This window comes from Chelon labrosus (assembly GCF_963514085.1).
Source record: "Chelon labrosus genome assembly, chromosome: 23".
NCBI lineage: Eukaryota > Metazoa > Chordata > Actinopteri > Mugiliformes > Mugilidae > Chelon > Chelon labrosus.
The window spans coordinates 4,206,068-4,233,620 of NC_140356.1; positions in this window are offsets into that span (position 1 = coordinate 4,206,068).

Genomic DNA, 27,553 nt, shown 5'->3' on the forward strand with positions numbered 1-27,553 from the left:
GACTGCTGTGCCCGTCACCAGCGGATAGCCTCGTTTACAGGGAATAACCTGCGCACAGTTATGACATCCTTGTTAAATTCACCTTACCAAGCAAATTGCTCCGTGGCACTATGCCTGACTCATGTAGTTGGGACTCTAGACCGAAATAGTAACACTGTACAAGCTCCTCAATGAAATTTGTCACTCCTGTTGGCTTGAGGCAGGGCAGTGATTGAACTTGAGCTTGTTGCAATCTGAAGTTGTCTGCGATGAAAGCTTTCTTTATCTCTGTATAGTACCACTGTACGGCTTTTATTTTACACTGACACATAATGTAAAAATATTGTTTAGCTTTACTGAGTTAAGGTAGATTTATACTGCAGCCTGCAACCGGTCTACGTGGAGTCTACATCCTAGCTGATGAAAACATACACTGATCAGTCATAACATTATAATATTGTGTAGGTCTCCCTGTTTACTGCCTTTAGGCAAAAATCTCAGTGCTATGTTCAGCGGAAGCCTTTATGCATATTGCCATTTACTGTAAGCCTCAAAGGACCCCATGGTGATCGTGTAACACAACCATAGGATTTTTTATGCTGCGATAAAATAGTTTGGACATGTCATGAAGCCAGCAGACTCTTTGGGCTGCCTGCACAGCTTCAGATGTCACATTTAAGGACAAAATCTCCATCCAAGAATAAAATGTGGAAGAACATCTGCATCATATTTTATACAGTTGATGGCACCCAAAAAGGATTCTCAGTAGAGTGAGCCTTCTTTATGCAAATCTTTCTATATGCATGTACTGGTGGTGAAAGAACTCCCTAACCCTAAAATGTACACGCACTTGGCTGGAGATGGTACACCAGCAGCTCATTCCACAAAGTATTAGTGGGTTAAGACCACTGAATAAAATCAGAGGGAAGGCATGTCAAAACAGGACAGCATCACAAGCGTGGCATTCATGGAAAGAAGCCTCAGAGGCAAAGTGACGAGGGCGGCGGTGTCCAGGTCAGACAGAGAGCGAGCAGCAGAAAGACAAAGATAGAAGGAGTTGCCAGAGAGAGTTAGAGGAGAACATAATGACACCGACCGAAGACGGAGGAGAGCGGGATGGGCAAGAGCGGAAAAACTGAGTCGGGGAAGATTAAGGGTCTGGGCAATGAACCCTGTGACACTGCCGGGAAGCTGACATGCCGCTCCATCTGCATCTCTCGTTGATGCATCAGCCCGGATGGAGCCCGTGCACTGAGCAAAGCTAGCCTGACACAGAATCGCAGCTGGGTGGAGAAGCCATACGTTTTCACTTGTCCTTACAGCCAGCTGTTGGATGTGGCGCAAAAATGTGGCACAACTGTGGCGTCCTTGTAGAGTTTCTGCAAGGATGTCAGAATAGTAGTTACAGCTGTATTCATTAAAGCAGCAACAGTACCTGTGAGGCAGGTAGTATTTGTGAAGCTTTGTGAACTTGATTACTTTATACTATATTTATATACAGTACACACAAGTCTTTATGTACGGGATTTTGTGGATGTTGTTGGTTTGCAGAATTCCCACAGATCCGTCTGAATCCAAGCCGATGGTTGTGTGTTTTAAAAATACTTTTACATTTGATTAGAACTGTAAACAGCTTACTTTTGTATTTGGTTTTGTATATACTCGCGCAACTGATTCGGAGTTGAGCAACTTGCTGTAGACCACAACACAGACCGCCTTATGTTGAAATGTAAATAAACGAAGCGGGAATTAGACAAAGATACTTCTAAATATATCAAACGTCGATTTCCCCGGATTTGCCAAAACCCGTTTAACCCCGCATAAACATAACACAGAGCGCCGGGTGATGTGCGGTTGGAGAGCCGATCTGCAGATGCGCGATCTGTTGTTCACTCCTGGAGCATGTCTTGGAGCTATTTTTGGTCGCTCATTTGTTATTGCACCATGCACATGCAACACTGTTGGCATTTTGGGGTATAATTAAAGAGTCTGTTAAGTCAGCACACCAGAAATATACAATCAATTCTGCATCAGAGGGAATTTATCTGGGCTCCCCAAAATACCGCAATATGATAAATTATACTACAATTTAATTACAGCTACAGCTTTGTTGTTAGATTTGCCAGCTATAAAAGATGTGTATTAATATAGACGTCTGGGTCTGACCATGCTTTAGCTTTAGCATAGCTACTGTATGTTGATTTTGTGTTAAAGAAAAAGCAACCCATCCTTTTGTGTACACACATAAGGTAGTGAACACACTCAAAGCAGTGGGAAGCTAGGTACAGTGCCCCCTGGGATCTCAGGGCGTCAGGTCCTTTACTGAAGGGTTACTTCAGCCGTTGGTGCAGAGAGGAAAGTGCTGCCTGTTCACTCCTCTCTCGCACATTTCTTTCCATCACTCCTCTGATTTGAGCCGGTAAACCTTCCAGTGCCCGACCCACTTCTAAAATCACTGTGTCGCAGCTGCCCCCCTGCAAAGCAAAGCGCGCAGGAAAACAATGATGATGAAAACCACTTGTTTATTGCTGGCGTCGCTTTTAACCGATGCAAAACAGCACTGGGGCGCCACCAGTTTCCTAAGGTACATCATCTTGTGGGGGAGTCGCATTTCTGCCCCTGTCCCCACTCCTTGTCTTTACACTTCCATTTCCTTTAGCTTCTTATCTGTGTACTCTTTTTCCAATAAATGATCCTGACAGTCAAAGCAAATTGATCCAATCATCCTTAGCCGTGTATGTTCAGTCAGAAGGACTGCACTGCTTGGCCTGTTTTTTTCCCAGATCTCTAAAATGGAAGTGTTGAGTCCAAAGTTAGCCTTATCCACAGAGCCACAACAAGCTCAAACTAGCCACACAGAGGCTAGTTTGAAATCATATTACATAATTCACTCAATCCAATCAATGGCATTGTTTTTATCTTACATGGTGCACGTTACTGAAATGAGACTGCAACCCTGTTGACTGAAGTTTCCACTCTGAAATCAAAATCGATCCTCCTAATATCTCTTAGGACGCCGTCTTAAATCCCACAGTGTTTGGACATGGTTATAGTCGAATGGGGAATACAGATGGATTGCCCTCACCTGCATGCGGCATGTACAAGCGCACTGCGCGTGTCTACATCTGCCATTAACCTCTGCTGAAATCCTCTCTTCGTGACGCGAGGTCGTTTAGAGCCCAGTGTGCTGAAATACCGCCCTTGTCGTAAAAAGCTACAAGGCCACAAACAGGGTGCAAGGTGTTCAGATGGAATCCCATTATCCCTGCACGGGGGCTAACACCCTGTGAATAAGGGATCTACTCTGTAACAATAGTGTGAGCTATATAAATGGTAATCATCTCATAACTTGGGAGCTGTAGTCAGAGATGGAGTCGTAGAGCAGTTATGAAACAAAGGCAATGTGGCGTCTTGGAAAAGTTAAACGGAACAAAAGATCTGAACTTTGAATATGAAATACTTGATTTTCAAACCCGCCTCGGTGTGTGTTCAGATGTCGCCGCGCCAGCAGTAACACAACCCTCAACGGCGCAGTCTGGAGGGAAACACTTGACATCAGAGTGAACGTGTCTCTGCAGTGTGCTCCACTCTATTCTCCTGCCTGATGATTTCATTGGTTATAGCTTTGTATTGTTCTCATGCATGAACCTAGCTTGCATATGTTTACGCTACATGTAGATGTTTCATCCATTATGCATGCTCACTTCGCGGCGCGTAGCGATGTACTCCTTAAGTGTGGATCTCATGAAGAAGCAAGCTGTCAGCGGTAACAATGCTAGCGCGAGTGCACCTGTATACACGCCGGCGTGTCTGGGTGGCATCCAAACGGATTTGCTTAGATCTCGTCTGTGACTGTGAGGGTTCATCCGACACGCATGGCAGGTGAGGAGGTGCCGTATTATCCCGGTGCTCCGGCGTGCCGGCGTCACCGTTCAGCCCGTTTGACACCCCCTGCACCTTTAATGGCAGATAACGGGATTATCAGAACAGCTGGCTTCCTAAGAGGGGCCGTGGCGCCGGCAGGGTTTTGAGATACGGCCACTCACTCATGAGCGATGCAGGCTTGTGCCACGGATGTGTCAAAACATGGGATCGGCGCGGCGTTTATCCCATCAGCGTCATGTGCTCACACGGTGCGACTTACGTCTCTGGGTGCTGCGGCCCCGGAGACTGATTTATCGTCAGCGCGGTTAGCCGGTTTAATTTGCGCACGGGCTGATTTATGCTGCACCGAATCAAGCGTTTGGCCATTTCTCTGGCCTTATTAAACACTGTTTGTCCGGCCGTTTCTTGTTTTTCAAATGCGATCACACGGACGGGATTCCGTTGAAGTGAGGATGAGATGTGCTCATGGACGCCACGCTGTGAGGCGAGCAGTGATATTCATGGATGATCACTGTAGTGTGACTTGTCCATCTGCTCTGCTGAGTGCAGTTCATTTTCAGTGCTGCGCATAGAAGTTGCTGTTTTTTTGAGGTCATGCTTTGCAACTTGTTGCTTCCGTCCAGGAAAGTGTCAAGTTGCTGATGCTTTAATTTATACTCAGAATTATGTAATTATCAATTTATCCATCTATCCATCAGTTGTCAGTATTCAGTCACAGTCGCACTTACAAGTGATTTAAGAAAGTTTGTAGCATTAACACAATTTTCTCCACTGAGAAAAACACAGTTAAACATACTGCAGTTATAATACTCAGAAGTTTGTCCTATCCAGCTGCTTCCTGTAGCGTTCACGTCTCTCTCTCAGTGTTGGATCCCTCATAGCACGCAATGAATTCTTAAAATGCTGCAATCGCTGTTTTCGTATGCCAAGGTTAGCGTTTTACTTGTCAGATGTGGTAATTCATGTGCCAAACGTTGTGATGAAAATGGAAAAGAATCACAAGCGAGGAAGCCGCTTCACCTTCCTGTTACTGAGTGATGACACGGTGACATCTTTTTTCCCCGTCCCCTCCTGAAACATGCATATGGCGTCTATAGCGGCACATTGAATAAACATGCCGGAGAAGTGGCAGGAAGGTTAAGGAATGCGTCGGCTGCATGTGACAGGCTGACAGGGGGAGAACGGCCTTGAGTTTGATTGCGAGAAGTGAAGGTAACACCTCGGACTGCATGGTATGGAATACGGTTTCTTTCCTCCTACCTTTTCCTCGAATAAGGGTCTGTTTATGCCATGTGAAATATCTGCTGTATTGTTTGGCAAACATGGAGGCTCGGTGCTTCTTTTTTTCTTTGGAGGCAAATTTAGAAGCTTTTATTTATTTATTTTCCGTCAGAATTAATTAGAGTTGAGTCCAATTATTAGCCAAAAACACTTGATTGGATTTCTTTGGGGAAACAAAACAAAACACAACACAATCTATAGAGTAAACTAACTAAACTTTGAGCTACTTCGTCTGTGTCATTTTAGTTTTTGACTGTGCAATTGAACTGCACAAGCCTTACTGTGCGTTTTTTTAACCAAATCAATTTAATTCTGTGCACTTGTTTTTGTCTAGCTTCAATTCAAGTCTTATTTTATGGAAGAGTATTGCTGCCACACTGTAGAAAAAAAAAAGGCTCAATATTATGTAATTACATGAAAATTTCTTGTTATAACATGATATTTTTCACGTTTTAACAAGATAAGTATCACGTTATTTCATGAAATTATCACGTTATTACATGAAATTATCACGTTATTTCATGATAATGATATTTTCATGAAATAACGTGATAATTTCATGTAAAAACATGAAAATATTTTATCTTGAAATAACATGATATTTTCACGTTATAACATGAAAATATCATTATCATGAAATAACGTGATAATTTCATGTAATAACGTGATAATTTCATGAAATAACGTGATACTTATCTTGTTAAAACATGAAAAATATCATGTTATAACAAGAAACTTTCATGTAATTACATAATATTGAGCCTTTTTTTTTCTACAGTGTGGCAGCAATACGCTTCCGTATTATTTATATAGCGTCAGTCACAGTCGACATTGTCTCAAGAGGCTTTTCAGAACTCAGTGCCTTTCATATATTCCATATTTTTGAAATTTGACATAGTAAAGAATTGTGTTTCATAGCTGTGAACCATAGCTACTACATTAATGAGATGCGTCAGCAGCGCTTCCATCATGTTAGCAGTGTGAAGTTGTTTGGATATAATGTGAAGTGAGTTTTTTGAGGGATGACAGCAGCTTTGGAAACTTTAGCAGCATGAACTTGCATAAACACTTCCTGAAATTTGGGAAAATACTGCACTCTGAGTAAAAAAGTGGTAACATCCTGGGCTGAAACTGGCTCAAATGCCAAAAACTGCAGTTCATTGAGTTTTTCCATCTTTATATAGAGTCAATGTTAAAGATGTTAATGTGTTTTTAACAGTGTAGGTGTTTAAAAAAGGGAAAAAAGAGAGTGCCTTGCTATCGCACTGGTGTATACTCAGTATATCAGTATTGGATCTCTGCAGTAAGCTGTACATCTGAAACTCTCAGCCTCTCCCCACATACTCTTCACACAAGAGCTGTGTGCCCACAGGTTGGTGGAGTGCGTCTGCTGTATCTTCTGATTCCAGTACAAGTGTCTGCTCCGTTCCAAACCATGATTATGTGTTTGCCTGCAAGGAGGAAATGTGTGGGTGCATGTCTTGAGTTGATGTATAGATCTGACTATGTGCACATATGGCTAAACTGTTGATGGCATGGCTTGCACGCGCTCCCTTGGCTTTGTAGCTCTTGGTAGCAGCATGCGCAAAGAAAGCAAACAGAAATCTTGTGGTTTAGTTGCAGCGAAGGCTCGACTCAGATGCGCAGGGAGGGATAAAAACAGAGAGAAGATTAAGACGTAGACAGAGAGATGGAGACGCTGTAATATGTCACAAAAACCCTGCAACAGTGGGAAAGTGTTTGTATAGGCGAGACCAGAAGATGGGAGAAAATGCACAGTTCCACAGTGTTGGGGTCAAGGTTTTTCTTTTTTTTTCTTTCCCAGGGCGGTTCCTGTGGTCACGCTTTCGCGGAGCCCTATTGCTCCATGGGAAGAGCCCTCAAGGTCACAACAAACAAGGCCCTCGCACAACCACATAATAAGCATTTCCTCCGCAACATGGCCGACTGATCACAGAAACCAGAGCTTGGCCTTGGATTAAAACGCTCGCTATGCCCCTTCAGATAAATACGCTGTCTGGAAGAAAGCTATGTTTCCCATCTCTAATTCTGGTTTCATACATGGGCTCCTTGGCTGAGGACTGGTGTGGTTCTGTTCCAGTCATTTTGACAACGCCGTGCTGCGGGTTGTTTCTACGCTGGGAATTACCAAAGTCAAGCATTTAGCGTTGTGATAATTCATTTAGCAATAAATAGTTAATCCAATAAATGTATCAAAGATCATTACAGCGGAGCGTGTTTTTCCAAAAGCGATTTCTAGCCTGATTCTCATTGTCGACTTAAGCTGCTTTTGGGGATTTCCTGTATGGATTTACTAAGATTAGGGTGAAGAAAGCAAATACCTCACGAGCCTTAGAGTTTCTTTAATTCTGCTGTGTCATGAATGAAGCTGAGAGGGAAAGACATCTGCATCTACGGTGATCTGGGACATAGTAAACATCTGTACTTCATGGTATTCCTAGGACCCTTCCACAGATTGTGGCCCTCTAGTGCACATTGTTCGAAGCAGTGCTCTGTTTCTTTTGCTGCCTTTAATTATAATGGGTAAATGCATCAGATAAACTGCTTGGTTATATAAATTATAATGTAGCTGAATTGGTTTAGTGTTTTTAGTGTTGCAGTTGACTGAACCTCCTTAACTGCGCTCAGCTCGGTTCATTAGTTCAGGAACAGAGTGTGACTGCTGCGTTCACACCAATCCAAACGAACCAACCTAAACAGTCCCGGTTTCAGAACTGATGTGACCTTGATGTGAAAGCACCCTTGTGATGTATTTCTATTCATGTGCACATGCAACACTGCAAGTGTTTATGAACTGCAGCACTAACTGTGTATCTCAAAATGACTCCTAATATTCAAATTTGTTAGAATTCTGACTCCTATACAGTTCCTTTAGCCTCATGCTAACAAGAGGATGTCGTTGCCTTATGCATGCCATCCCATTTGTCCCGTGAGATGCATATGCCAGATGTGGCACATACAGAAACAGTGCCAGATGTGGAGGCCATGCTTTCAGTCCCAAGAAGCATGTACATTAGAGTCTTCTAATGGTGCATCTCCCCTACTTCCTGCTGGCTCCTACATACATGAATGGCATTTGTAAGCACTTTGTTACACAAGTAATGAACGTGCTATCAAGGTGCAGACAATTTGCTCTTCAAGAAGGGCTTCAAAGCCTTCATTTTGGGGCATTTTTTTTATTTTTTGTTATTTCATCTTGGACTTTCCTTTCGTTTTGACTTTCCCACTGCACTACAAATGACCAGCCTTTTTCCCAGCGGAACTGGCCTATCGAAAAAGCATACGGACCGAGTCTAGCGCGCGTACCGCCGCTCGGATTCAGTTTCAGCGGGGAATGAGATGAAAACGAAGGTCTGTGGTGGTAAAAAAGATTTGCTTTGATTGTAATGAAAAACCTTTCCCAGTGTGTCATTTTCTTTGCCAGTCCGCATCTCCGTACCTGCTTATTTAGAGAGCGATTCTTGAAGGTCTTTTTGAAAGGAAGGTGCCAAGCCCTCGCAAGAAAATTACACTATTTTGTGGTGTAGCGCTTTGTCCTGGAAATCATAGTATGAAACAGACTTTCTAGAAATATTTGGAATGATTAAGAAATAATGCTATATCATCAGAACAGTCATGTTTCCAGTCTGGTGGTAGACATACGTAAATATCCAATGCACAGGTCAAACATTTGATTACATGCATACTATGCCAGCTTCAGTGCATGCTCCATCCCAAAAAAAAAAAAAAAAAATCGTTTTCTAAAAGCTTTCAGTATTCTTGATGCAGGTACATATGTTTATTGCCTTCCATAAAAGTACAGCAGCAGAAGTTGAAGCACAGGGCTCTAAAGAATATGACTGGTTTTATCCTTACTGTAAAATCCTGGATATGAGTCTTGGAAAGGTTAGCTCGTCTGATGTTGCTGAGGAGGAGGAAATGCCTTAAGAGGAGATGAGCACTGGCCAGAAGCTTTTCTTTAATATCCCAAAAGGTCGATAGTCTTTGATAAAGATGAGACTTAAATAGATACAACAGACTAACAATTAAAAGCGACTCGATCAGCTTGACCTCGGAGAACAGGGTTAATATAGAGTGCATGGGAAAGTTAAGATGCTCTTTTCTTTTTTAAATAAACAGATGTGATCAGATCCCCCGCACCGTTTCCTGTTTCTTCTTTCTAATGCGGTACAGGCATTTTAATCTCATTGCCCTGACACCCAGGGGAATCTAACATCTCAGTTGGAAGTGTTAATTGGATGTTATTTTCTAATTTAGCGTCTGCACCGTGTTGGCTGACTCTCAGCGTCGTTATTATTTTCATTGTGTGTGGACAGCACATCGTGTGCGAATTGGCCCTGCGGCCTCCGCTTCAGAATCACTTAATCAGGGGGACGAGTGTCAGTTTCGCTGTGCTACACATGAGGAAATCCTGCTGCTGGTCTAATGTTTTACATACTGCAGATATACTGTAGGTGCAAGAGCAAAACAGTACATGTTACAGTAAAACTTACCACTTAATGCAGTGTAAATTAATCATGGGGAGAGGGCAAATGTTTCACTTAACCTCCACCAGATGTAGCAGAATGACAGAAAAGGGCTATTCTCATTTCTGTCTGTATTAAGGTGACAGCAAATGGAAAATTGTTTTAATGCCATGCTGGCAATTAGCATCACAATTAGCACTTGCTCTGGATTTTCTCAAAAACAACAGTTAAGTACATAACGACGACTCCCAGGTTCTAACCTTTACATAAACATTGCAGTCATTGTAGCCCTAGTCCACATGAAGTCGCATTTGTTGTTACGTGAAAAAGTTGGGGTTCTGTAGTTGTTAATTTAAGAGGACAACTTTCCACGACCTCTGAATTTCATTTAAAATTTGAAGGTTGACCACTGAGCTTTAGGCCACTGTTGAAATATTGCATTATTATCGTATTTCCATCACTATGAACTGGCCGTCCGTAGCAACATTCCCATAAATAACACTGTAATAAGTTACTGCTGTTGTAATCTCTATAAACAGATACCTGGATAGAAATGGAAACCCCTAAATCATTGTCAGATGAAAGTCACTTGGTGCCCTGATTGCTGCTGATGCACCCCGAACATTTCCTACTGCTGCAAATAACTGGCAAAATATTGCACAGATTATGAAGAAGCCAGACTGAATTTCTGCAGGAAGTAATGCAACAAGGAGGAGCAGCCGCACTGAGCTTTTAGATGAAGGCCACAGGCTGCACACCTCCAGGTAGTATCAAACCTCCTTCACTGTGGAGAAAAGGTAAATAATTCTTATTAAAGCAGCAGTAGTTTGTTTTTCTGTAGTATTTAACCCCATTGCTGTTAACAGTCAGTACACGTGTCGCCAGATCAACCAGGAGTGATATAATTGAGAAGTCTTTTGTATCAGCTATAGCCAAAGCCAGTCATGCAATACAAGCAGTGACTGATATTTATTTCTAATTCACCTGACATCTTTGACCTTTTATCAGTAAATTAATTCCAATTTGAATGCAGCACTGTAGGAGTTTTTCACATGGTTGACAGGTATGAAATCACTATAGGATACTTATTCAATGCAACAGAGGATTAGTTAGTTTGTGGTAGAGAAATAACTGATATACCAATTATTTTTGCATTTATTTAGCATTATTATCATTATTTCAGTTGCATTTGATTACCTGTAGAATGCCAGTTTGCAAACCTTCAAGACATTTTAATTACCAAGAGCTGCTTCATATAAAGTAATGCCACAAATGTCCCACTGCCCGCTTTAAAAGAAAATGTTGGTTTTTGAAATCTAAAATGTATGGGAAATGTACAAGTATTATATAAACTGTTGCACTGCCATGGGCTGAAATAAGATTTTTACCATTTTAATTTGGAATGAAATGAATAAAACATTCACTGTAATTAAAATAAAAAGAACAGGGAAATTAGAACATTTAATGAATGACTTAAGAATGGTTTGAAGTAGTGCCCTTGTCTAAAAACTGACACTGGAGTCTGTGCAATCAGTGCCTTGTCCAGTTTTTCAGGGGTCATTGCTTTTATCCTCAGTTTGTTGTGGCAACACATCCGTCTGCTGGTCTGTTTGATTTCAGCTCCATTTGTCCTTTTCTAGTTGAGGACCAGACGGCTTTTTTTTTTTTTCTTCTTTTGCGTCACAAGAGAAGACGTGAAAAGAAGTTAATGTGGTAACCTGGAAGCGACTGAACTCTAGTTTGGTGTCCTGAAGACACAGAACTGAGAGCTGCTTGTTAAGTTAACAGATCCACCAGTCTGACAGGTATTCCTCAGCAACAGATGTGTGTACAGTAATTGCTCTGTGTATTGGCAACCCCGGAGTTTGCTCCGGCACTGCTCATCTACCACTAAAGCCTGGTTATTCAGACTAAATTGAACCACTTCCCTCAAACATAGGGTGCCAGTTGGCTCGGAGCAGAGCTTCGCCTCAGTCAAGTGAGAAAGGTACCACCGACACTTCCAACATCTGGCTGCACTTTAGTGATCGCTCATTTGTCGAAGAGAAGCGAGAGGAAAGCAAAGAAAAGAGAAAAGCCCCGGTTGCAGTTTTAGAGGAAACCACTGCTGCGTTATGCTGACAGCACAGACGGAGTGAGATTAATAAGTGAGCATTATTAAGTGTCAATGAAAGTTCAGCAGAGTATCGACTTTTCATAGACACCGAGGAGCTGTCGAGGATCGATGCGCCTTGGAAAACATTTTGAGAAATGACAAAAATGGCCGCGGCTCTTTGTGAAACCTGAGCAGAAGTAGGAGATGTGATGAGAAAAAATGTGAAAACCAAGAACGGAAAAGGTATGAATGAGTGTTTGTTACTGTCTATTTCAGAGGATGGCAACAAGACAAGTCTGTCATGACTACTGGCAATGAAGAAAAATGAAAAGACTCTCTAACTGTATTATTAAATGGATTCCATAACAGATGTGCTTTAGGAGAGCATCAGTTTGGAAAATGACAAAAGGCAGCTGTTGCATGGAAAACAGATCCTCCGTCAGTTTTCTGCGTGTCTCTCCCTGGTCAATAACCTCTATGCAGATACCAGACTGCAAAGCCTGACGGACTATAAAATGGAAAACACAGCAGAAAGAGAATATTTCAGAGGCTTTTCCAACTGTGGCTTCAAAGTTGCAGTGGATACGTACTGTAGGCAACCAGCTGTGAGGGACTGTCTAAAAAAAAAAAATACTTTCCATTTTTTGAAGCCATGTTTGATGGGATTTAATGGATTGTGTGTCCTATAAAGGTGGAAGACTGAGGGCTCGCCAAAACCAAAGGAAGCGCAGCAGGGGATGAGTTTAACAGAATTATGCCTGTCCCCTTTAATTTAACAGATATATATAGCTTTCACAGCGCTAACAGGCAGAAACACATAATCAATCATAAAGCATTACGTGTGTGCAGCGCAACATTCACATTAATGCTCAATAAAGTCGGCCACCTCTGAAGTTTCCGAAAGAAACAGTGAAGTTCCTCCTGACCCATTGCGACTGCTTTCTCAGCAGCATTCAGTACAAACCGTTTCATATAAAAAAAAATAAAAATACACAGCTTGGCAGTGCCACAAAACCAACCTCATGTGCTGACAACAACAAGACAATAATCTCCGCTCACAACCACGAGCACTCTATGATTCGACGGATTCAAAACAAAATGTGTGCTGAATGGCCAAATGACAGCAAATCTGAAGCGACAGCCTTTCATTGAGCAAAATGATTTATTTATACATTCCTGTCTAAAACTACCTCTGCGCAAAAAAAAAACTATGATTTCCATGAAACTACCCATGAAATGGCAAGTATCTGTTACGGTGTAGCCGTCTTGCACAGCCGTGTTAACATAATGGCTCCGAGGAAACGCACAGAACTGCCTGAGTGATAACAAGGATGCTTTCAAATTCATTTGCTGCTCCATTACGGCTGTTCGTTGTTGGGTTACATCAGTCACGCGAATGGTTCATGTTCCTGGTTGCCAGAAGTGAAGCAATAAGCCATGAAATGACCCCTTTAATAGGAGAAGACGGTGCTTTTTTTTTTAAACATTCATTCAGATTCCAGGGTGGCCTTGTGCTATCAGAGGACCTTGGGCGTTTATTAATCTTCATTCTTGTCTCTACCTGTGCTCTTGTGGAACATCATCAGTTGCTGCCCAAGTAAGCATCAGACCAAGTACACTACAAATACCCAGATGTACCTGTTTATCAAGTATCAAGAGATGACTTGTGTGGACTTGGAGCTGAATCAATGGCAACTGGACTTGTAGGGTTTCTTGAAGATGTTTCACCACTCATCAAGTAGCTTCTTCAGTTCTAGTTGTCCCTGTGTCATCTTGTTTTATAGATATACCATGACTTTAATGACCAAGAACCTTCACAGACAAAACCAGGATGATTAAGCCATGTTCGTTCTCTCTTGCCTGTAGTTCAGCCAAATGACCCAAATGTAAATGTCACTAGCTGAGGGCACAGGGCTGAAGTGTTAAACACCATTACAGAAGTGCCTCAGAAAGGAGTTCTCAAAAATGCTGCCAGGTTGCTGATTATCATCGATTTTCCCCAACAGTCGAGCTCAAGCAAGACCACACAGTCACTTTTAATCCAGCACCTACACCAGGTCTCCCAGCAGAGAGCAACACACATTGATTCTGGTAGCTGTTTTTTTTTTTTTCATCTTGGAAATAGCCCTGATTGTTTCCACCAGAGTGCCGCCGTCTCGCTTCATCACCTGAGTATTGACTTTGCCGCAGAACCATCATCTGGCCGGCCTCGCTAAACAGCTTCTCGATCGCCAGAAATGTTTCCGCTCATTCTTGGAAACACGACAGCGGCAAAAGGCGCACGCCACGTCATCTCGCGGCACCTCGACTCTAGAAAACAGCTGCAGTGACTTTTGCACTTTTTGACACTGTCTCCTTGTTTGTTTGTTTTATTGTCATGTCTGGTTTCCTGGGGTTAGTAGACCGGGCGCTGGTGGAGCTTATGTGAGGGAGACAGACGGTGTTGACAGTGACCCACTTGCTCCCCCGCGGCGGGTGACAGACCTGCAATCAGCTGGAAGAGTGAATAATGCTCACCTGCTGTCAGAGAGGGTGGTGACTGACACATGCCAAGACAAACAGCAATGCTAATGGCCTGTGAAAGCACATTTTACACTCAGGTTGTTTCTTTTTAACTCTGCGAACCTTGGGATGAATTGGTTCAGAGTGTGATACTTCAGACTTTTGACAGTGAGCACAATACAGCACAACGTCAACAGATTTTAAGTATTTTTAGCTACATCTCATGGCGTTCTGTGGATAGAGTTGAGTAAGTTGCTATGGAGAACCCCAAGGGTTCCTGCTCCACAACCATTTCGGGCAAAAAAATACTGTCATCTCCTTGACAACTGAGTAAATCACATGTGCTGTTGAAATCTACAAAATAAAGATATGTACTCATAAATATTGTAAAACAGCTATTTCATAATTACTTTAGATATATTCTGAGTTCAAGACCATTGCTATAAATTGTAACGATTCCTTACTTTTATTATGTTTGAGGTTATTTAAGGCCAATCAGTGTTTTAACCATACATTTCAGTTCCTTTTCATGCATCTGCTGCTTCAGTTCCCTCAAGTCTGGTGCTGAACGTTGGCACAGACGGATAAAATACTTTTGAAGCAGGCACTGGCACAGCCTCTTACACTGAGGCCAAGTGTGTTTGACTCAAGCTCAGAGGCACAGCTTGTCAGCAGGCAAGGCGGGCAACTGCTTGGGGCCCCAGTCCAGTAGGGGTTCACCTAAGGGCACACCAACTTTAAACTACAACAGTGACAATGTGCTTTCAAATGGCGGTAGGTGACCTCCCTAAGGGGCCCCCCACCTGCACACTCAGTCCCCATTACATGTTGTGTGCTCAGTTCCATAAGGTAGTTTAGAAGAAAGAGGAGGAAAGAAAGCGAGACAGTGGTAAGTGAAGCAGTAAAGAAACACTGTCCATGCTGTGTGCTGTCGTCTGAACAGAGAGGATGCTGGTGAGCATCCCAACAGAACAGGCTGGATACATTGCCTCCATGCCTTTTCACATGGTTCCAATTGACCATCTGCTGTTCTCCATTTTCCCGGCACATGCTAAAAAGAATATCTTGTTGACTTACAGGGATGGTTATTAGCGGCACTTTGTTGAAGAAAGGGCTTCACGAGATGACTTCAGATTGACTGCAGATCGGTTGTGATCTGAGCTCATTATACATCAAAGAGCACAAGACCGAAGTTTTAGTCCGAGCCTAAGAAAACATTGCCGGGGCTGATGCTGTGTTTACATTTGCTTTACAGATGTGCCTTTGAGGGGTTTGTCACGTCACAAATTACAACATATTAATTCATTGCCATGTTCTATAAGATTGCAGCAGAGACATGCGAGAGTGTGTGCAATGGTTGAGATAAATTGATCCTGATTGTGAAAAAACAGTTGCGCAATAACAAGGTGACTTCTAGAGGGGACTCACTGTTGCTGTGTCGGTCGGTAGCGACAGGTGTGATGGTCATTTTCTTTCTCGGCAGGCCCCCGCTGAAGGGGCCAGATGAGAAGCCGGGATCCGGACTGGCAGGGCAACCTCATTAGCCTTCTCCTCCAGGTTCCACGCTGTGTCACCTGTGTTTTGGCAGAGAGACTCACAGAGTGCCACTTGACTTCTGCAAGGACGAACGCAAAGAGGAAGAAAGAGCAAGTGATAGCAGAGAACCAAGAGGGGAAAATCCAGGCCGAGGAGTAAACAATCCTTCAAAAGCAGCCGCTGCGGTGGCTGCTGCGTTACAAAGCAGTTTGATTCCCCCTTTTTTCCGGCTGTGAATACATTTTTGATGGCGTGCACCTGCAAATAGTTCAGTTTGATCTGAAGAGGAAAAAAAATATATATATATAAAAGTAGACTTTGCACTTTTGTTCCTTTTCATGTTCACTATTTATGAACAAACTGTCCATAAACAAGTAAACCGCAGCCTGTAAACTCATCTACTCATGAATGTCAGAGAACATGTGCGCTAATCTGATAGACGCATGCTGGAACTGTCTGATTCCTCTGCCAAAACTCGGGTGTGATTTTTTTTTTCTGGAGTTTGTACTGCGGCATTTAAGAACACTGACGTTTGATTTTGCAAATCACAAGCAGCTGCTGCATTCGAAATGACTCAGCATCAGATGAATCGCCCAGCCGCGGCGAAACTCTTTGTCTGGTATCTGGCGAGAATTTCACACCCCAGAGGAGGCGGCCCAGCAGCAGCGCAAATTAAAGTGACACACCTTTGCAATTTCACACTGATCCCTTAACTGCAGAGAGATGGTAATCCTCACTGCGTACAGTCCAAAGCTGCACTCCTCACACTCCTGGTGGAGACACACGCAGACACTTCACTGACTCTGTTTCAGCTCACTCCATCCCGTCTAACCTATGTTCTTTTAGGTTCTTTTAAAAACCATCCTCCATCCTTCCTTCAGCGCTCGTTCTTACCTTACACGTTCCACCTTCCACGTCCTTTGCATTTCTTCGTATTTCAAGTCCATGAATAAATTTTGGAGCTTAATTACATTTAAAAAGGCCACCGAGGTGCGCAGGAGCCGTGCGTGCGTTCAGACTATTAATAAAAGTCGGCCGTGCTCAAGTTCATTGAATGTTCCACCTGACTTTCATGCCAGTTCATGTCGCTGCTTAGACTTTTATACTGCTTGATGTATTCCAGGTCATGAGGTTTTAGATCGTGTTCATTTTTCAAGTCTCAAACTTGTGTGACCATGCACCACATTCATTTGTGGCTATAGTTCCTGAGTGGGGTCTAATGTATGCACGTAGCACACGCTCTCCGTTTGATTGCAAGACATAGGACTAATGCATTGTGTTGGTGAGCGCGTGCGTGGCGTTTTTTTGGCTTCATCATCCAAAAGATTGGCAAGTTTGAGTTGCCTCTTCCTTGAGGAACGTTCTGCTGCTTGCACTGTGCTGGATCATGAATTTTTCAGAGAACAAAAAAAAAAAAATAAATCTCCTTGAATTCAAGCTTGTCAAAGTTGAAAGTTCTTGTCTTCGTGGGGGGCGCGAAGGCTGAGGAAACCCAAGTTGCGGGAAAGTTAGTCACGGCTTTATCTGGAGAACTTTTCCCAAGGCTCAGTCAGAACAAATCTTCCTGCAGAAAGATGGATTTTGCACGTCGCCATCGATCTCTCTGCAGTTTTGTGCTCTTATCCTCTCTGGTGATGTAACCTCCGCCCCCTTTCCCATTTTTCTTCTTCTGCAGGTTGTGAGTTAGCGTTGCGTCTCTGTGAAACACATTCACAGCGGACAGGTTGAGAATCATTAGAGATGTGTCCAGGTTTTAAAACATTCTTGGCACGTCTGTTTCCTGACTGCATTGTAGCAGAACAGGAAAGCTTCGGTTTCTAACAAATGCATTTTAATTGCATCAGGGAGCTGTGGCACGTGTTGATTTTAATTACATTCTCTTTGCACAGCGAAAAACAAACAGCTTTCTCGCCGCTCAAGCCATCGGTCGAAAAATGTCCCTTGTTTGCTTTTGGGACTGGTTGCTATAGACAGATTATTTTACGACATGTCCCAAATGACAGCTCCCGCTCCCTCTGACCGTTACGGTGAAAATAACAGATTAAAAAATAGGGGATTTGACGCGTCGAGCGCCGCGGCATCTGTCAGTGTGAGAAGTGAGCACAGCGTAAGGATTTGGCTTGTAGTCAACAGGTTGGAAGGCTCAGCAGGACAAAGAGCCGGCGAGGGATGTTGTGTCACCTTGGCAGCGGGGTTCATTGTTGTTTGTGCAGCCACCTCAGCAAGCAATTCTTCTTCCTTCCTCCTTTTTGTGCTCAATCCCGCACCCTTTCTCTTTGTTTTGTTTTGTGTTTTACAGCTACTACCGGGCTTTACTTTCACTCATTCAGACTTCTCCATGTTCTGCATCGCAAACTACCTGGAGGTTATGTAACACCACAGGAAAAGCTGCAGAGGCTCTATCCACAGTCATGTGACAAAGTCATGGAACTTTTTGGCTTTTTTTGACATATTGTTTTTAGTCAAGCAAACATTTAAACTAGCTTGAAACAAAAAAATGATATTTTGTAGTGATTTTCCAGCCAATCTTCAGTAGAAATAAACATTACAGTGGTCAGCTGCGGGGCCACCTTTTGCAGCCACACGAATAAGTGCATGCGAAATTGCAATAGATGGATAGATACTTTATTTATCCCGAGGGAAATTCAGCGACTGAAAATGAAAATGGTCTGACAGTCCCGTGGATGACTTATGCCCCCACTGCACCTAACTCCATTAACGCAGAGTTTATCGCTCTTTGCTTTATGAGTCTGCAAATTTACAAATGCTGATATACTGTTTGTTGATTCGGGAAGTCATTGGCAATTGATGCATTCTGTCGATTCTGTTGAAAAACTGTCACATAGATAACAGAAGATCATGTCTATATTTATCACCCTTTCAAATCCATAAAACTAGGGATTCCAGATAAGGCGCCAATATTGAGAACACATAGGAAGAGACGCGGACTTATTTAAACATATAGAGCCTAGAGCTGTCTTTGTTGAACATCATGCCAAGACCTCAGGAATGAACAATTGGTGTAGGGTTCAGTCGACTGTCAGTTTTTCCAAATGCAGAGAGCTGACTGCTTGAGGTGAAAGGTCTCCAAGAACCCTGACATTTCATCACAAGATCTGCAGATAACTCAGCTGTTTTGGTCAAAGCTGCGTCTACACTCAGAAAGAAATTGGACTACTTTTTTTGCGAGAAACATTTTTAGAATAATGTTCTCTGGACGGACAGGTCAGACATGACCTCAGATTTGTTTGGTCACAGTAACAGTTGACATGTTTGGTGCAGACCAAAAACAGCTTTGAAGAAGAAGAACCTTGTAGCAATATGTGAAGCGAGTCTTACAGTTTGCATTTGCTTTGTTATTCTTCGGGGAACTGGACAGCTTGTGGTCGTTCATTCAACTATGAATTCTGCATCATATTATAGAGTGCTTGAAGATAATTTGAGGACATCGGTTCCATTGTGGAAGCGGGCCTTTCAGCGAGATAATGATTATAAGCACACGTCATCCACAAATCCCCCAAAGAATGGCTCAGTGAAAAGAAATGCAGCACTGTGGAGTGATCCAGTCAAAGCCCAGAGATGCATCCCATTGGAGTTCATTTTACATGGGCAGTACAAGCAATAAAGAAACAACAATTTCCTTGGGATGTACGTTCTTATTTCTTTCACTTCATGTTGGCTCATCTCTTATACTCATAGCTGAGTAGAGATGAAAAAGCTAGCCAAGTCATTTTTAGAGGTATAGCTGCACTGCACTTCCTTTGACCTTTCCCGTGCCTTTAATAAGTTTCCAGTTTGCTCTACCAAATGCCGTCCGCTGCCCCATATGAGAAGCCATCCTCGATCTCTATTGTGTCCTTCTGCTTTTTTTTTTTTCCTCGTTTGTCCGAGCACAAAGCCGCATCCCCTGCCCTCCTGCCCCGCTGTTTGCCAGGCATTTGGGAGACTTCACTGAGGCCTGCGCTACAGCTGTTGTCCACGAAATGGCTCTTAAATGCCACGTTGCATTATGAGGGACGGGTGATGCTCTACAGTGGTAATCAGCAGCCACAGTGAAGCGTTAAGGTCATACGGAGTACTTTACATTTAATACTGGAATAAGTGACCTGATGCGTCCCCGCAGTATCTAATGGAAAATAACATGCACGTCGCATGCTTTTGGATGGCTCATAATGCCGCTACATTTTATAAAACCATACAGCTTTAAAAAGTAATTATTAGGAATCACTGCAATCACTGAGCTTTTGAATCCATTAATCACGTTGGTGCTTTACGGTTATTTCATTTCAATTTGTCATCCTCTTTGTGATAAAACAACCCACCCAAAAAAGAGGGATGATTAATTTCCCATTTCCTCAGTGTGTCCTGGCGTAGCTCTATCGTGGCGTTCTCTCAAAATGAACATTTTCTTTTGGACTTCCTCTGCCGTAGACATGCCTCCCAGATAAGTGTCTTAATTACGCAATTTGAATTTCTTCTAATTCCTCCGCGTTTGTAATTAATTTTACGGCGTGACTAAGAGCAGACTGGCATTCTGAACATCTCTGCCTCCCGCCGCCTGAGTGCAGAGGGAAGATCAGCCGAGGTGAAAACCGAGGCGGAAAAGGAGACGAAGCCAGAGCATCTTGTTGCTGATCGGCTGATCTTTGCTGCTGTGGATGCCGTAGTTTGCCAGAGAAGTGGGAGGGGATGTTTTCTAAAATCGGAGACATATTTAAATGCGCAGTCACCTCTGGCAGCACAGCTTCAGAGGAGCTTCACGTAAACCGAGACCTCGCGTCAGAACAAGGAGGCACATTGCACACAATCAGACTTATCAAGAAAATTCAAAATGTACTAAATCCCTTCCGTACCAGTTTAAATTTTCTTCATTAATGTTTGACGTAGTAGTCTACGGAAGGCCGTAAGAGCCCTGGAAATAATTATAAAGCTGTAAATTAAAGCTGTGGATCATTAAATACATTTTACTGGGGGGTGAAGGAGTTACAAAAGCCTCCAAATTAGTCACACAAAGAGCAATAGGGGTTTAACATGGAAATTAAAATTCTCATTCTTTTCCAGAAAGCATTCGGATTTAGTAATTAGGCTTTTTTTTATCATTTTGTGTTGCTCTGGGAGCTTGCTGTGACAGTACCTTGCTAGCCATGGATGAGCTCCGTTGGCGCTCACCATGTGGCACCAACGGAGCTTTTGAGAGTATCAGAAGCTAAACGGAGCTGAGGGGAGCTAGACAAATGTTGCACATCGCATTCGTTTAAAGCCCCTTTAAGAGCACATGAATGCATGGAAAAATTAGTTTAAAGCTTTTTATGTGGGCAGATGGAGATTGCATGCAGTGTTAAATCTTTTCAGAACATATTTCCACTCAGTATTAACAACACACTTGATCTACACGCGGAGTGACCCGGCCGCATTGACATGGCTAACTGCAGACTGCTCTACTCTTTTATGTGCCAGTGGCGGCTGGTCAATAGAGGGCGCTAGGGCACCGCCCCTCCTGTGAAATATTGACTGTTTTATATATCTACCAAGATCAACCATGAATCAATCAAACCTAACAAATACGAAATAAATACACAAAAATACATCGCGTTTTTACTTGTGCAATGGTGTAGTGGTACCCGCCACACTGCCAGGAACCATTAAATGCGTCTGACTTTAGGCTAAGCTTGCGATTTGCCATTCGATATAAAGCCCTCCTCCAGGTCAAGGGCGCCGGTAATGCTGGAGTCTATGAGAGCTAGCAAACTTTTTTACTGTTTACGAGCAGAAACAGCTTTTCATTGGCGCATGAAAATTCGATTCTGGGTCGCAGCTCTCTGCGCCCAGACCAATGGCATTGTTTTCTATTTTTTTAATCTTGGCATGATTGGACAATTCATCAATCAATCACGCCCACAGCCAAAGAGAGCGGTGGTGCAGGAAGTACGGTTCCCATTCATTTCTCCCATTGACGTTTGGAAAAATCCTTATCTAAAGAGTTTTAGAGCATGTCTTAGGATAACCAGCTACGGCTGAACTCATAAACATATAACATATCATTTCGAGTGAAAAAACGAAGAGAAAGTCCAAAAAAAGTCAAAGGTACAAGACTGAGTACATATTTTCATTTCCGAGAGAAGGAACTACTCATCCCATAAACCACCGCGCCTCACTGAAGTCGACTTGAAGCCACAACCTCGAAAGAGCCTTTTCAGCGACTTCCAAATCTAACGACGGCCACGCGAACTTTTTCCTCCAGTGATTTTTATATAGTGAATGTGCAGTTAATATCAGTTCTTTCAGTAGTAATCGTGTCAATAATAGCGTTTTATATAGGTATTGTGTATTGAATTTTATATTTAGCATCGTGTATTTTATATTGCGTGCGTGTGTGAAAGCGGTTAACGATAACGTTAGCAACATGGTGCAGTGCTTTGTAGGTCTTATCTCTCATGCTCGCCCTTACAAACCCCACAAGCTGACCCTCGGACACGCTACACTCAACAACATGACCCGATCTGAAGTGGTTTTCACCCCTCTGGTCACTCTTGTTTTAATCCTTGAAAAAAACCATCATGGCAGCCAAGGAGATCATGATTGCACTGATAAGTCTACCGTGCAAAAACGCAACACAGGTTCTTTTTTATTTATTTATTTGTGATCGTACAGTAGACAGTAACGTTACAGTAGCCCACACAGCAGCACAGACTCTTCAGTCTTCACGGAGCTTCGCGGGGTTTAACCAGACGAGTTCCACCAATCAGATGCATCACTGTGGGATTGTGGGATTGTTCAGGATTGTGGGTAATGAAGTACTTATCCAAGACATCGCGAATGTCCATGGCCCCATTTGTCTTTGTAAGGAAATGTTCTATTTTGTCTTTATTATTTTGTCAGAATGCACCAGAATGCTTAGTTTGTACGTGAAAATCACAAAAAAAATCTACTGGGGGAGGATGCCCCCAGACAGGGGTTTGATTTACAAACTTTGCGCCCCCCCTAACATAAAATTCACCAGCCGCCACTGTTATGTGCATATCATTTAGAAATGAATGGGCGCTTAATTCACAGACTTGGAAGTGTAGAGCTACATTCAAAGTCCATTAATTCAGAGGAATACATGACCAAGACTGTCAGCTCACCACTTTGGAGTCCATTTCTGCACTACGTGATCACACTGCCTTCACACTGACTTCCATACAACTCTGTTAATCAGCAGTGTTCCTATCCACCCATGCTATCTACAGTACTGCACTAAGCGCTTCATGTTAACATGCTGCCACCATTGGTTGGTGGAACAGCTAGTTTGAAGTTTTTCGCCGAAGTTTAATCACAGTTTTGACAAAAAAACTGCAATGTGAAGAAGAGAATTTTGTTTTATTGTTAATCAATGATTGATCAAACAATTATTATTATAATAAATGATTACAGCCGTTTCCTAGCTTTAAGTTGGATCATCTGTGGGTGTTGCACACCTAGAAATCACATGACTAGGGTTCGTTAACCACCAGCAAGCTGATTCACCAGGCAACTGTACAGGAGGTTAAACCGTGGTGACCTGTGATTGGTTTGGGATTCGTTTTTTCGTATATTCCGTGACCTGAATGAGAACCTTAACAGACAACAGCTAGCAACACGAAAGGCCAAAGGTACTGTTAAACAGTGGCTCTGAAAATGTTTGTGTGTGTCCCTTGTTAGTGTGCGTATTTCTGCTGTGGAGCAGTGTTTTTTGTCTGAAGCCGGAATAAAACTCCCACTCCCTCTGTTTGTTCCTTTGCCAAAAATAGACTCGGCTCACTTTATCCTGCGCTGCAAACTTTTAAATGAACAAGAGTGGAAAAGGGGACGAGCACTTGATTTCACGTGACAGTGAATTAGGTGCGTTGTCAGCTAGTCGATATTGATTAATGACAAAAATCATCTGTTCGACCGAGGGGGAGAGAACTGCGTCGATGCTGGCTCCTCATTATTTTGGAGACTCTTAGCTTTTGTGCTGTTCTAAATGGGAAAAATCTCATGAGCTGGGCTGTTTTGGTTCTCTGAGCTTTACCATTAAGGATTTCCATAAAAGTAGGCAATAAGGGCTTTGGTTCTCAGTTCTCTGTGCATGTACTTCCCCTCTCAAACACTGCTAATCCATTGTAGTCTGCAGTAAATTGTGGCAGATAAGGCAATAATAATCTATTATGCCCGTGAACAAACGTGTAACCTCTATTTGCACAGAACTAGTTTTACCCGGAGACGTCAAGTAATTCGTAATAATGTCAGAGGTTGTCTTCTTAATCCTGTGCGATTTGCCCGTGTCCTTTATTTGTAAAGTAAAAATTGTACTGCAGAATACCAACCACATTTCTCCTAACACAGAGGCACTGTGATGATACTAATCCAAAATGATATGAGCTCTGTTACATCAAAGTTTAGACAGCTGCTTGGATGCAAAATCAATGCCATATGGGATATTAGTAGAAGAACTTAAACAATTTACTGTCCTTTAAAAGAAACGTTACTATTACTTGAGTAAAACTAACTCTAGGTCTATACTAAGAGTTGGCAACCAACCGTTGTGGGTCACTGAGGAGCTGAAGTGTCACCGTGCCTCGTTCGCACTCTGACAGGCAGGGAAATGGATCCACGAAGGGGTTGTCACTCAGGCTATTTCACCTCTCCTCGAGCCTCCACAGTTGGGCTTCACCGCGCTCGTCTTCATCTCAAGCTAAAACTGCGCTTGGCACTTGTTCAGTCCAATTACCATCCAGCGCTGGCAGTCGGCAGCGGTACACCTTTTCTTAACGCCCGGCACCCTCTTCTCACCGGCAGTCTCCCGCTGCATTGTCCCGGCCGCTCTCGAGGGCCCTTCTCTCTTTGCCATGTCCACGAGTCGGTGGTGCTCATTATGCAAATTGTCGAAGCCTCGTGAGTCACCGCTTTCCCGGCGCGGTGGAAACGAGCACGAGGCCCTTGTCTTTTATTATACGGACACCTGCCAAGGTGGCTTCAGTTTAATTAGGGGAAAAATATTCAGTGCTGAGCTGACGGGCATGATAAGGGTCCGCTCACAAAGGGCCCTGATGAAGGAAGTGCAGAGCACGCCAAAGAAGCTCATTAAAAGGAGATCAGAGATAGTCAGTGATAGTTAAAGGGCAGTAGTGAACTAGTTGACAGAGAATTTGACTGCTGTTTAGAAACTTACAAGCGTAAGAGAAGATCTTTATTCTCTTAATCATCCTTCAGCTGTCTTTGAGCTTGGCATGGACTTAGTCATAGCAGGCAGTGTCTGCAGTTTTTGCAGAGCTCACAGATAACAGTGGAGACCAGTGTAAGTTCTCACTATGAATGACTTAAGAAGTAATTCCGTGCTACAGGGTTTTAAAAAGACAGAGTGGCAAACAACTATCTTGTGCCGTTTGTATGAAGTCAGTCAACAGGTCCCCGCTGTCTGGACCGCTTTGTTTTGCTTCTGAAAGGGCATCTGGTGATGAGATCTCTTCGCAATCTGTTGCTTGCATGCTATCTCCTCATGTCACTGGGCACTGACCTTTCAGTGTTATTTAGTTTCTGCGTTTGCTCGTGTCGTCCCCTGACAGAGTGAGGCCGGTCTTGTACTGGAGCAGCGCTCTGTTCTATTTTGTTCTTTGCTGACAATTTCAGAGCAAAAAGTTATGAGTAAAGCCAAGAACTTTTGACAAGTAGGAAGCACAGTCAGTACTTCCCTGGGATTTTTAATTTGGATAAACCGCCGCCGTTAACATGATACCTACAAATTAAACCACAGTTACATGAAAAAAAAAAAAAAAAAACAGAAAGCAAAAAATAAAAGATCACATTTTTATTTTCTCTTTCTAGCAAACTGCCCACACTGCAGACTTGAAGCCTCTGTTCCTCTAGCATTTGTGCCTAAAGGCAGTCTCTTGTTGACGGTTTCATTTATCATTCTTTTTGAAAGAGTGAAACATGCTTCTGGGGTTGCGTCCCATTTCCCAAGGTGAATTATTATTTACTACCCCACTTTGGATTTGAAACCTTTCATGGTATCAACATCCTTAGTTATTGGCTTTTTCTGTTCTTGAGAAAGGGAGAAACACGTGTTTCATGAAGTTTCTCCACCGCTGCACTGTCAGTAATATATGTCATCCTAACAGTTTTCCTTTCAGCTGTAATTTCTGCTGCCTAAACGCATTGCTACCTTCCTGTGTCAGGACTGCAGAGATCTTTATGTGCTCGCAGAAATTGTCAAGAATGAAACCCAAACTCAAATCAAACCGAGCACAGTCGAACCCGATTCCAAACAGACACAATCCAGACTGAATGTATTGTTATTAAAACTATTTACAGTGATGATTTGTTTAAAGTGTTTTGTGTGTCTTCCACACAAATCGACATATTTATATTATTGGTAACGTTGTCGAGTCATTGCAGCCCTAAACAGTGCTGTTGTATCTATGTGGGTATACATCATTAACACATAGACTTGAGATCTGCAGCTGTAAAACAAGAGCCTCGTCCGACTGCATTTTGTCTGGAAGCCTTCCAACGGACTAACAGTGGTTCCTTCCGCTCTTTGTCATTTCTATTTTCACTGTGGTCCAGAGTCTGACTTTGGTTAATTAGGCACTTGACATATCAGAAAAGAAGTGGCCATTGTAATATATCCTTTTGAGATGGAACAATGCAAAACAACGATGACCTTGTTGTTATTTGAACCATAATAGATTTCTTACATAGCAACCTGTTGGAACACAGTGAACAAAAACTAAATAACCCAACTACTGGGTGTAAATGTTTAGTCCCTGGGGGGAAAAAAAGTCCCTGACGTTATTGGATTTATGTCAGACCTGTATTTTAGTAACTTTAGGCACAGTGTGCACTCTTGTTTTCTTTCTTGCCCTGAAGCAAGCAGGGCTAGTCCTCTTGTAGCACGTATTAGAAAAAATAAGAGCAGGATAAACACTTAGCCCTTCCACTGCTAATGTCTTCCCACCACTTCAGGGCAAAGAACAAAACTGTTATTTCAAAGTGGCCACTGACCTTTAGTCACAGGATAGCCTGTCACCTGTACTTCAAATGCTCCTTTTAAACCATTAGAGGACAAATCCACATTGTGGCTGCTTGGAGAAGGAGACGTAGACCAGCACGGACTAGATTTCAAACGTAACTTGGGCAGGTGTTGGTCACTGTGGGACTCAGCTCAGACTTGTGAGTGACATGTTTTGATCGCACATCTCCTCTCCTGCTAACACTGCCTGTGGTTTCTGTGAGGCTCAGTGTTACCTTGCCAGTCCCTGAGATAAAAAGAAAGATGGGGAAAAAATCTCTCAGCTCCCTATCTTCCTTCTTCTTAATAAACTCTTACTTGTGTCTGTGTTACATGGAGGACAAGTCAGAATGTTGCCCAAGGGAACTGATGAGATTTAGATAGGCCGCTGTTGTTTAATAATGCATGATGATGCCTAATCATGCACTTTCAGGCAACTGCAGCTGAGAATGAGCGCACCGTAGTACCTGTGTGTAAGTGACCTTGCAGAGTGAAAATAGCGGCGCATTTTCCGCTCGCCGATATAAAAAGGGCTCCTGCACTCCTCGTAAAATACTACAGTGACATGATAGCCAGTGATATAGCCTCTGCACAGATCTTGACACTCAAACATTGCGGAGTATTTATGAAATCGTGTCTGCAAGGTCAGAAAGAGTCTTTGCTCTGTCTGGCATGCAGCGGCGCGGAGATGACGAACTCTGTGGAAGTGGTGCAACCTTTTTTGAAACACAGACTTTCCATTTAGGCTATAGGTCATACACTTTTGTCTTTGCT